Genomic DNA, 12,419 nt, shown 5'->3' on the forward strand with positions numbered 1-12,419 from the left:
ATCCACTCACGTCCAGGATAACCCGGTGGAGTTTTGCTGTCAGATGAACGTTGCATGCGAGGGACATTAATGAGGAGCTAGCAGCAGCTTTTGCAGCTCGACTCCCAAATATTTAGTAATACAATTCTTATGTTCTCAAAACAACAAACTTTATTCTTAATTGTTACATTCACACAGTACAATGTTCTAAGCATATTAGGAGCAGTAGACAGTAGGGCTGGTCAATATGTCGATATTATATTGATATCGTGATATGAGACATCTTAGATTTTGGATATCATAATATGACACAAGGGTGTCATTACAGTAAAGTGATGTCATTTTCTGAACTTACCAGACTTACTCGCTGTTTTATTATTTGCCTTTACTAAGGATAGAGCGATTATCATCCCTGGCTAAAAGGAAGAAAAAAAGATGTATCTGAAATATAATGACAACTAAAAGGCTTTAGAGGACAAACAAGAATAAATATTGGCAACGCTTTTCAGCATGGAGACAGCTGAAGGAGTTGAAAGAGATGAAAACTGACGCCATGGATGCCCTCTTTCTGTTGGACAGGTACATGTTTTTTTGCGGGAGATTTGTTGTTTTCAGGAAATGTCTAGCCAACGTATTTTTTATTATTTATGTAGCGCTGTAAGCCATATTAGCCCAATGCTAATGTTAGCTTCCCTGTCGATCTAGGCTAACGTTACTAGTAAGCTACTACTGTTTACATATTCTTATCAAACAAAACGCTAGTTTGTGTAACGTTAGATGGTCGCCAGGGTCTGAACATGTGTCATTTACATATTGGCTTTTCACAGATGTGCTGATGCAGGCGCTAGTGATAGTCAAATGAAGCTTCGCGAACCAGTGTCTTTACTTTCTGAGCTCACTAGATGGGGCTGTCTGTTAAAAAAAAAGGTTAAATGAATGGCAATTCAATGGGTTTTCAAACCCTTTGTTGAACAGACAGCACCATCTAGTGAGCTCAGAAAGTAAAGACACTGGTTCGCGAAGCTTCATTTGACCATCACTAGCAGGCACTGCGGTTTTCCTTTTGTCATTATTTTCTAGTTATAACAAGGATAATTCGACGTTGACACCGTGGAAACACGGATCAATGAGCCCACCTCTCCCTGCTTTGTCAACTATTGTTTCCCAGTCTCTCTCCGACCGGTGAGTAACATTAGCTTGATGTAGAAGTGAGCTGTTCTCTTCGATGTGCAACACATAGGCTTACACAATGGGCCCTATCTTGCACCCTGCGCGGCGCAAAGTCCGACGCAAGTGTCTTTGCTATTTTAAGACCGACACAGTTGCCAATTTCCCGTCCGGCGCCCACGTCGTTTAAATAGCAAATGCACCTGCGCCCATCTGGGCGCCCATGGGCGTGCTGGTCTTACAGGGAGGTGTGTTCAGGTGCATTCTGGGTGTATTGCTATCTTGAGGCAGCGGGAAGTGTTCGCGCCATTGACCAACAAAAACCTGGTCTAAAGTCAATAGCGCAGCATTTCATTGTTATTTTAACAGCAATTTAGTAAAATGTGCCTTGGCTTATGCACAGCGCACGGACACTATGCTTGTTACACACACAAGGAATCGCAGCAGCACACAAACATGCAAAAGATTACAAATAAAAAGATTACAGTGCAAATCCGCCATCATAATAGCAATGTGCCAAGGTACAAACGCGCCTGGCTTTAAAGGGAATGGGAGATGACACTGATTGGTTTATTGCATGTTACGCCCCAAAACACACCTATGAATGAATTAAGACACTACGTAAAACCCTTTTGAACCAGGCGCTCGGCGCGCGGACACTTTTTTCCACCGTGGATTTGGACACGCCCTAAACGCACCTGCGCCGTGCGCTTAGATACTGTAGTTAAAATAGGGCCCGGTGAGTTAGATAAATGATATTGGTACTAAATATTAGCGTAACGGTACTGCTGTTCATTGTGGCTGTCTTTCTATATTCTCTTTAAAAGGCCAAAGTAGTTTGCCACAGCTGACGATACTGCCAGAGCCAGACTCGTCTGCTAACACTGGAGCCCTTGACAAAGTTTTGATTACTATATGATATTAATTATTGTTTATATGAAAAATAAACAAGTTTTATACCACATTGGTTGTAATGATTTTGTGCAGCATGTACGGAGATGAGATATAATGTCTCGATAGTTGTAATAACGGAAAGTAATTTATCTTTTTTTGTGTCAACAAAACATACAAAGGGTACTTTGTACAGTTAATTCTTCCTGGGAATAAATAGAAGGGAAACTATGTAAACTGTGTAGTTGTAGGTAAAATGAAGGAGTTGTGATGAGTTGAATTCCAGTCCTTTCTCTACTCTGCTCTGAAGCAGACGCTTGCGCACGTCTGTGTGGGGGGGAGCCAGGGGGAGGGGTTAGACGAAGCCCAGAGGAGATGCTACTTTCAAATCTTGCTAGCTTCTCAACCCTACCTTTAAGTCACTGGGTTTCTTGAACTAATATGAATTTTTTTGTGAACTTTTCCTTTGTAGTAGTTTGGTGGACAGGCTTTCAGAATTACCTGTAGGCCACTAATCCTTTGTTCAGGAAGGCCACATGTTGGTCATGATTTCTTTTGTCCCAGAGGCAGATGCTCTGAGGCCTCTGTTTAAAATACTATGTTTAACCCACTGCTGCGGTTCCAACACTGACGTTCTGTCTGTGGCCAAAATGAAAATTATTGATACCTGATGATTGAGGTATATGACCCAGCCAGATGTATAGCAGGCGACCAATCACAAGCAGGTCCGAGTCCAAATACCAACGAGTCCGAGACAAGTCCAAGACAATAGAAAAGCGCCATGAGTCTGAGTCCGGACTCAAGTACTACAGCCCTAGTTAAAATTGTCGGTCCACGTTAAGTGAATGCACTTATTAACTTATTTGACAGAAATCTATGCATTTTCCAGTTATTTCTGACAATTTGAAAAAGTAAAATATATATAATGCTTGAGTAAATGAAACCCAAATTGTGGCTTGATGTAGAATATATAGAATAACAAACAATTCAAACTCAAAGTCCACTTGTTCCAAAGCTGTCATGAAACCTGTACATATTCAAACTTTCCATTATTCGGAGCACCTCGGAGGCTTAAGGTCCTCGTTGGCTTAAAGAGTCCAGCTTTTAACGAAGACTCGATGTCAGACAAAGTCTCCTGTATTGTTTTCTCAGTGCAGATGAATGCAGTCATGCAGAATGATCTCTCACTGCTTATTGAAGATGAAAGCATACTTGTGAACAGTACTGTGATGCCAGAGATGAGACATTTTCCCAGTAATGACCAATGACTTGTAACTAATCCCACATAAAAAAGACCATAAACAACAGCAGTGAAATCAACGGATGAGCTCAGAGAGAGCAGTAAAGCTACAAGTTATGTACAGTATGTGGTCATATTTAATCAACGGTTTCCCTACTGATATGTGCAGCAGCTTGACACCCAGAATAGAAAGAGAGATCTGTGACATTAGAAAAGCCTGTGAACCCATCATATCCTCATTCAGGTCCAGACATGTAGTTTATTGACATGCTTTTATTTAATCGAAAAAGGGAAGGGTCTAGCTACTCCACAAAGCATTTCTGGATGGGAGAAAAACATGCTCTGGTTTATTGGCATTTCTTTAAACCAATCACAATTGACTGAACGGAGCAACGGTGCCTCTGCAAATTCGTCTCGGGAAGGAACTTGTTTTGGTGGAACATGTTTACTTAGGGAGGTGAGCTCTGGAATTAAAATGGCTGTTGAGTGCGTGATGAGAATTTTACTCGAAACAAAGATAAATATTGTTTGATTGTCGGTTCTAGTTCGGTTGTCGGTTCTAGTTCGGAGGATGTTTCCTGAGTTTAGAATGTCAACACAGAGAATTCGGAAGGTGAAAATAAGGGATATCCGGTGGAACCTCCGGCGGCACTGGAACTATCCCATAAATGAAATGTCGTCGATATAGACTAGGTATGCCCTACAGTACATTGTTATTTTCCACGCTGTAGAGTGAGTGGTACTCTAGAACAGTGTTTCTCAAATGGGGGTACGCATACCCCTCGGGGTTCTTTGGAATACTGCAGGGAGTATGTGAGATTTTTGCAATAATTAAAAAATGTCATGCATTGGTCCTAAAATAATTATACTATAATCATAAATGAATGAAGTGATGGATTGAAAACATTTGAAATGTAGGATTTTAATGTTTTTCAGTTACAAGGTTGGTGTTTGGTAAATCTATCACTGCCAGCGCTGTTTTGTACCTCTTTACATTTCCTACCGAAAAATGCAAACCCTTGGCTTAAAAAAAAAAACAATTCAAAGGGGGTACATTATTGAAAAAAGTTTGAGAACCACTGTTAGAATATTTTTTCTTTTGCATCCAGAGAGTTGTATCAGCTTCACAGTATAGCAATCAGTGTAACTATCAGTGCAGTCCAACCATTTGCTGCAAGAGAGACGAGACAGAGAGCAGGATTGTCTTTTTATGTAACTGTAACCATTAGAACAACGGTGAACAAGGCTGAAAGGCTGAAAATAAGCAGAGACTACATCTTCCTCCACAGTTTACCTGAAATGCATAGGCTTATTAACAGCTGTTTGTATTATATGTTTCCTCTGAGGGGGCGGTTTTTCAGCCTGCAGGTATTCAGCACAAAGCATTGCTCTGTAACAACTGGATAATCTATTTGTGTATATTTAGTTAGTACCATTCAATACTTTTAACAATTATTCCATCCTGACAAACTTATCATAGGTATTTTTCCTCATTGAGGGCCACATTCAGATCAACTTTAGCATTGCCTGAAAAAAAAAAAAAAATTGAAATTGACGCGTCAATTTCTGTAACTCAAAAGTGAAGCCAATGTGGAAATGCCTTAAAATGGCATTCTATCTACTTTCCAGCAGGAGGCAAATTCCAAAAAGAAGTCTGTTTCTATAGGGGCGGCCTCTAGCTCTAGCTCACCCAGTGAGAGCGTTCGCCCCCATGTTGGCTGAGTCCTGCAGCAGCGCAGGATTTGAATCCAACCTGCTGCCCTTTGTTTCATGTCATCCCCCATCCCTCTCCCCCTTTCATAACTATCCACTTTCAAATAAAGGGAAAAGCCGCCAAAAAATAATCTTTAAAGAAAGGGTGACTTTCCCTCTTTAGTGTTTAGCTTAGCATAGTGCCATGAATACATTCACAACACTGGCTTATTCTCCCCAGCTCCACCCTTTTGTCCACACTGTAAACCCGAATGCTCAAATTAATTAATTGGTATGAGTACTGTAATCTTAAAACACAAACTACTTAGTGTTTAGACTTAAAATTATTCAATTTAATATTTTTGAGTTGGATTTACTGATAATATTTGAGTTGGCTTAATATTCAATTCAATTTTATTTATAGTATCAAATCATAACAAGAGTTATCTCGAGACACTTTACAGATAGAGTAGGTCTAGACCACACTCTATAATTTACAAAGCCCCAACAATTCCAACAATTACAGTAATTCCCTCAAGAGCAAGCAGCGCGACAGTGGCGAGGAAAAACTCCCTCTTGGGAAGAAACCTCGGAAAGACCCAGGCTCTTGGTAGGCGGTGTCTGACGGGCCGGTTGGGGATATGATGAACAGTGGCGATAATAGTCAAAAAATAATGGAACAGTGACTTCAAATGGTAGTCGTAGTAGTTCATGTCATATCAGGGCGCTGCAGGGCGTTACAGAATGTAGCGTGGCCCAGCAGAGCATGGATGGACGTAGAGTGGAGTAAAACTCCCCAGAAGCTAGGATTAGTAACAAGCATTTCTGGAACGGGATGCACACAAATGGTAATAGAAATAAGTATATTTAATAATATAATAATTTAATAATAATAAGTACTTTAATTTAACTGTAATCTAAAAATACAAGTAAATTTTACTCTAAATATTTAAGCTCTAATAACCTCCGACTGTTGAGTTTATAAACTCAAAAACATTGTGGAAAGTGATTGTTTTCAATTATTTTGAGTACTGCTTACATATTCTGATTTACAGTGCAAATATGGTCACTTCTGGCACCAAAATACCAAGATGGCGATGGCCAAAAACAGTCCACAATCCAATGGGTGACGTCACTAATGCTACGTCCATTCTACACAATCTATGGAATGAGGCCAGTGTGACAAAAAAAGGTCAATCTGGCTCATCATTTGGTTCTCTGTTGGCCAATCAAATACATATAGGGCTGCCAATTTTTTATCCGAAATTAGGGTTTCTGCAGGTTTCAACAAGTCAAATTTAAGACCTTTTTAAGAACTTTATGAATGAAATGTAAGACCTACTGTATATCCCGACATTTGACGAAATGCAGAGTCACAAAAGTACTTGCAAAGTGAATAAATGTATTCAAAATTGAATAAAAGCTACACAGAGTAATAATAATCTATGCATATACAGCAGATTATATTTGGACTATAGCGCTACATGGACGTAGGGAAATTTAGAAATTCTAATTTTAGTTTGAATGTGGGAAAAAAATTAATATTCACACTGTAATGACCTGTTCATATTCCAAATGTAGCAGCAGAGGAAGCTCTTAAAATTGACCACCAGCTTGACCTTTTAAAGCCCTGTAATCAGTAAACTAATAAATAAAAATGGAGAAGGAGTCTAGCGAGCAAAGTTATTTGTATTGAAACATCAGAGTTCCGGAGCAGTGTGTAGACGTATTTTGGGTTCTACACTGCAGATTGCAAAATGACCAACAGAGATAAGGCTGCTTGCTGACTTAACAAAAAGCACCTGTCTTAATTTACAACACACCAAATCTGACAACTCCACCTGCTAGCTGACCACCCGAGTGAAGCGTCAGTGGTGGAATGTAACTAAGTACATTTACTCAAGTACTGTACTCAAGTACAAATGTTGAGGTATTTGCACTTTACTTGAGTCTTTTCTTTTCATGCCACTTTCTACTTATATTGTACTTTTTACTCCACTACATTCATCTGACAGCTTTAGTTATTAGTTACTTAAGTCATTAAGTCTTTTGTACACAAAACACATGTAGTTTAAAAAAATCTGATGTTTTATTATAAATCAAAATAGCCAACAATATAACGGCCTACAAGTCCAGCTGAAATTATTAGACCATTAAACACACAACTGTTTCATACTTTGACTTTCAATACTTTAAGTACATTTCCCTGATATTCCTATTCAAATACCTTTACTTAAAGCTATAGTACGTAGTTTCTGTCGCCCCAATGAGGAATTCTAAGTAATGACAACAAAACTGTCGGCGCGTCCACATGATTCAAGCCTTCCGTGATCGCGCACTGATACTTCTCCCACCACTGAGCAACGTCAACTGTATGACCCACCTATTTTTCGGCGGACCCTTCCTCAGGGCCAGGGGGTATTACGTTTTATGGGTTTGGTTTGAATTCATTCAAAAGAATTAGGCATTTGTTCAAATTCGTTCAAACTTCAGTTTTGCAAGTGCACATTCCCGCTAGATGACTTCGTAACATGAATGTGTATTTCCAACCCAGTCTCACGGCAGTTTGTGAAATGGTCACGTAATTGAATCTATTGATTTGTGTACACGGACTCGTTTATTTCGTGGTGGTCAGCACATTTTTTAAACTAATGTATTTTAATGGGAAGCATCTTTTGTGATCACAGCACGACTATGGTAGTGAGTAGTATGAAAGGCCGAAAATCCGCGTAGGGAGGTTGGTTGGGTGGGTGGTGGATGGGTCAAACAACACAGGACTTTCGTTTCCTGCGTGTCAGGTTTCCTTTCCCCGTTCCCATTAAGTGCTGACCACCACGTACCTCTGTGTTCCCAATTCATGCTGACCGCCACGAAATAAACGAGAAATGTGTCCTTGTACACAAATCAATAGATTAAAAATGACGTGCCTTTTTACAAACTGCCGTGAGACCGTGTTGGTATTTCTGCTGTTTACCTTGCAAAAGACAATGGAAGATGATTATGTTCCAGGGTTATACAACACAGTCTCATAATAGTGTAAATGTCAAGGTCCAAGTCACCAAGTGTCAAGTCCACATCGCTGCCCAAGACCCATTTTAAAAGAAAATGTAAACAGGGCCATTGCAATGCACTTAATATTCCGGTTTTTGCCCTTATTCTGAAAAAGACGATATTCCAACTAAGCTGTTTACATGGCTAATGAAAGTGAATATTCCACTAATATTCCCGTTTACATGTAGCCTTGCAAAATATTAAGTTTACCAGCGGACTTGTTGGAGCGTGAGAACACAGCGTTCCTCTTTCATTCCTTCAACCAGCTTCTTGAAAAGGTTGGCATAGCGATGTTTGCGCATATCCAAAAACCTGTTAATATCCAAGTCTTTGATAATGTTTAAAAGTAGCTGTGTTTCTCCTTCTTAGTGGGTCTGCAACCTTGCAAACTGTTGGCTGGTTGGTTTGTGCAACCACAGCAACCATAGCAACGCACAGAGCTGAATGTAAGCCGTAAAAAGGCAAGAAGCCGTAAAATGGCCGTAAACTGCAGTAAAGACCCAGATTGAATGCGCTATATACATGTCCAAAGAATTCCTCTGAAACCCGAATAATACCAGAATATCCCACGTCTTAATCGGAAAATGCTATATTTGGAAAAAGGCCTTATTCAGAATATCCAACCGGAATATGCTGTTTACATGACCTGTATCAAATTCGGAATATTGTCTTGTGTATGTAAATGTACTCACTGATGAAATGCCACAATAAATCAGAGTTACTGCTGCTCCATTAACTATGCCATTTTGTTGTATCCTTTTGCATGAATTCAAGTCGCCGTACCGAGCCACATTTGATTTTGCAGACTTTTCCGGAACTTCTGTTTAAAATGACTTTTTTAACACTTTGGGTGGAAATTATAACTTCATAACCTTGGACACACTCGGTAAACACAGCATTGGAGCTGTAAAAACAAGTTGCTGGGGCTTTACTTTCCGACATTCACCTTGCACTGTTGCATGCAGAAACGGTAATGAAAAAAACATCAGTCACATTAGTGCTTCTTTGTCCTCTCACACGTAGAAGAAATGTCACTATGGCCCACCCAGAGTGCCACTGCAGCCTTACATGGACACACACACACACACACACACACACACACACACACACACACTTCAGCTTCTAAGTTTAACTGCCTATTCATCAAAGCTTTGGGAGCCAAAACACTCGCAGCACGCACGCACACACACACACACACACACACACACGCACACGCACACACACACACACACATATCAAACAAAAACACACTCTTGGATCTTGGATGTTAATGGTGGATGTGAGAATTGAAGGAGGAAAGGAAATAGAGATGTCAACACAGAGGGAAGGAGATATGATGCAGGGATGGAAGGATGAGAGAAGAAAGAGAGAGATATTAGAGCATATTTAAGCCATGTGTATTAAGACTGGCAGTAACCGCAAGGAAATTCAGCGGCACAGCGGAGTTACTTTGCTGTTTTGATTCAATGAATATTCATGATGCAACAGAGACAGAGAGAGAGAGAGGGAGCGAGCGTGGTTCGTGGCAGGATTTAAAGCCAAAGCCTGCTTGTGTCTGGGATTCAAGATTCCTTTTTATTGTCATTCAGCAAAACATAGAAATGTAAAGTATGAGCGAAATTACGAGCATGGCTCCTTTTAAAAACACAGATTAAAAAACAGGGTAATAAATAGAGCTCTATGTAATAAAAACAGAACGCAGACACCCTGCAAACAGAAACTCATTTCAGCTGCTTGTATGCGTGATGGTATTCTCAAAGTCACCGCCCAAAGCTCATAATCATGGTTGAGTGTTGGGAAGTGGATTGACCGGTACATGAGAGCTTCACCACCACGCCAGTTTACCACAGCAGCAGCTGACACCGTACCAATCCACTTCTAGACTCTACCTGTAGATGCGTCAACTCCTTCATCCAGGGCAGCAACTCACTCTCAACCCGTGCAATGAATGCTGATTTGCGTACCAAATGTGTTAGCCTGATTCAAGACGTTTTTAATCGCCGTCCACGCCTTAGATTTATTCAGCAGTTCAAATTAGGGTTGCACGATATGAGGAAAATATGCGATAACATTGTTGAATATCGTGATATTAAAGTGTACTGCTTTTGGTATTCTACAGTAAAACACAACAAATTGCGTGGTGGATTTAAAACAAATCAAAGGGAATCGTTTCCAAAATTCTGATTACCACGGTTACAGTTTAAAGAGCAGTTTTCTACTGAGCATCACAACAAATCTATGAGTGTTTCGCGATATGTCGCAGCCTTTAGCGATGTGTTTATAGGGCCGCACGGTGGCTCAGTGGTTAGCACTTCTACCTCACAGCAACAAGGTTCTGGGTTTGAACCCAGGTCGTCCCAGGCCTTTCTGTGTGGAGTTTGCATGTTCTCCCCATGCTTGCGTGGGTTTGCTCCGGTTTCTTCCCACCATAAAGACATGCATGCAACTAGGACTACAGTTGAAAATTAGCCGACTGGCACATTTACAGAAATGTTGAATAATGTGCATTGTCCTAATATAAATAAATAAATCTTCTATTTTCATAGAATTTGGAGTGTTTTATAGCATTATCCTGACTAAACTTTGACAGATCTGTGATAATCCTTTACCTTCATCCCTCGAATCTTAACCATTAGTCAAAATCATTCATAATTTCTGCTGATTTCTTACACAAAAATTAGAACATTTCATATAAATGAGATTTATTGACCATGAATTCCAAAATTAAGTGTAAAACTAGTGCAAATAAATAGACATAGTGGTGAATATACTGGTGTAAATGGAAACATTTTGAAATAAGCATAACGTGGGGAATAAGCAACAGAAACATCAAAACAAAAAAAAGCAACAAAAACGTAAAAACAGTGTCTAAAAGAGTGTTAATTTTGACCCAGGAGGACAACACAAGGGTTAAATATAGCTCACTATACCTTTAACTACAATGAACGTAACAACAAGACGTTGAAAGGCAAACCTAATCAGGTTCAAGAAAAGGATTCCAAATGATTCCAATTACATGAGTGGATCGGTTACTGGATTTGGTTTTAATGAAATGCTATTGAACCTCATCTTTAGTGAAGGTTGAGGTCAAGGTAAACTTTATTATCCCAAAAAGGGAAATTCGGGGGGGTTGGTCAAGGTGCACATACATAAAACCATTTATAAAAACACATACAAATATAAATATTGATATGAATAAATATAAATATTCCATATACCATCCCCCCCTTCCATCCACCTAACACACCCATACACACTTAAACAAGGAGAGCATTTCAAAAACCCTCACTCTGACACACACTCCCACAGAGCACTTCCAGGTACCCTCAGCATACACACACACTCACACTGAGAATGTGAACAGAATTTTAATCAACTATTTCCCACCCACATACCACACACACACACACACACACACACACACACGAACAAAATACAATCGGATCCTATGTTTTTGTATTGTCCGTCTCATTCAACAGTCTAACTGCTGAAGGAACAAAAGACTAAACACCTAGAATCCGCCTTGATCACAAGCAGCTGACATCTGGTCACACCCAATGACCCTACTCGCCATACTGACCATGCGCTGCAACCTATTCTGGTCTAGGCTGCGCGTGTTTCCAAACACGCAAATCAGACGAAAGGACAGGATACTCTGAAGGACAGCCTTGTAAAACATTTATAAAATATATTGATCCACTTTAAATTGGACAGTTGGGTTGTTAATCAAAGGTCCCATGGCATGAAAATTTCACTTTATGAGTTTTTTTAACATATGAGTTCCCCCAGCCTGCCTATGGCCCCCCAGTGGCTAGAAATGGTGATAGGTGTTAACCGAGCCCTGGGTATTCTGCTCTGCCTTTGAGAAAATGAAAGCTCAGACGGACCAATCAGGAATCTTCTCCTTATGAATTTGGCCCACCCATGAGAGAGACATCATGGCTTTCAAACGAGCAAAGTGGCAGTTGGTCAAGGCCAAACCCCCACCCTCCACCTTGGCCCCCCTCTCTCCTCCTCAATAGCATTTACAGAAATGACACACAGAAATGGCACATCCTAAGGAAAGCTCATTGTGGCACTGGCTCTTGTGGCTGTAATTCTGCAAGGCTGAATTTCGGGAAAGAGACTTCAGATACAGTATTAGGGGACCACTAACACCTATATAAAAGCATCCAAAAAGCAGCATGTCATAGGACCTTTAAAATATAATGTCCATCATTTTACAGACTTTTTGTACACAATAAAAAAAAAAACTGAAAACTTCTGTCAACAATTTTGAGTTTTTTTCCGTAGAATTAGGAATCTTCTTTTACAATGTGGAGCTGAGACCACACACGGAGGTCAAATTTAGAAACGGAATAGGTTTTGGTCGTTGACAATAAGAAAATATAAAGTAACA

The 12,419-nt window shown here is 40.0% G+C and overlaps 1 protein-coding gene across 1 annotated transcript in view; it reads left to right on the forward strand.

Moving 5' to 3' along the window:
* Positions 1-12,419, forward strand: part of oprl1 (opiate receptor-like 1) — a 118,636-nt gene that overhangs the window by 1,270 nt on the left and 104,947 nt on the right. The gene's annotated exons all lie outside the window — the stretch shown is intronic.

This window comes from Perca flavescens, chromosome 7 (genome assembly GCF_004354835.1).
Source record: "Perca flavescens isolate YP-PL-M2 chromosome 7, PFLA_1.0, whole genome shotgun sequence".
NCBI lineage: Eukaryota > Metazoa > Chordata > Actinopteri > Perciformes > Percidae > Perca > Perca flavescens.